The 415-nt window shown below is 41.7% G+C and overlaps 1 protein-coding gene across 1 annotated transcript in view; it reads right to left on the bottom strand.

The window, feature by feature from the left end:
* Window positions 1-415, bottom strand: part of LOC107673172 (tetratricopeptide repeat protein 39B) — a 25,483-nt gene that overhangs the window by 13,483 nt on the left and 11,585 nt on the right. The window lies entirely within an intron of this gene.

Raw genomic sequence — 415 nt, 5'->3', positions numbered from 1 at the left:
GGCTCGTTCTAACACGCCCCCACATATCTACCTCACTATGTGGCAATATTAGCATAATGCGGCCCAAATGTGCACGCAAAGAAAGGTGTGGTTTCAGTAACCGCAGTTAGTGTTGAAGCAGCCATGTCAGGGAGACGCTGTGTGTTTCAGTGCGAAAGCAAAAGCACTTTATTTGGCCTTCCGGAAGTAGATGCAATTAGGAATCATTGGTTAAGATTTATTTACAACCCAGATGTTCGAATGCAACGCATTTTATGGACGACAGTTTTTTGAACCTAGAAGAGTACAAGGCTGGCTGTGCACAAAGGCTATTTCTAAAAGAAAAAAAAAAGGGACTTTGCTATGTTTGCTATGACAATCTAGCACTTCTGAATCAGCGACTGTAAGTATGTTTTGTTATTAGTTGAGTTTTGCG

The sequence above is a fragment of the Sinocyclocheilus anshuiensis genome, unplaced genomic scaffold (genome assembly GCF_001515605.1).
Source record: "Sinocyclocheilus anshuiensis isolate Anshui unplaced genomic scaffold, SAMN03320099.WGS_v1.1 scaffold444, whole genome shotgun sequence".
In the NCBI taxonomy this organism is placed as follows: domain Eukaryota; kingdom Metazoa; phylum Chordata; class Actinopteri; order Cypriniformes; family Cyprinidae; genus Sinocyclocheilus; species Sinocyclocheilus anshuiensis.
Note: the sequence above shows the minus strand (reverse complement) of the source record. Positions and strands in the feature narration are given on the sequence as shown.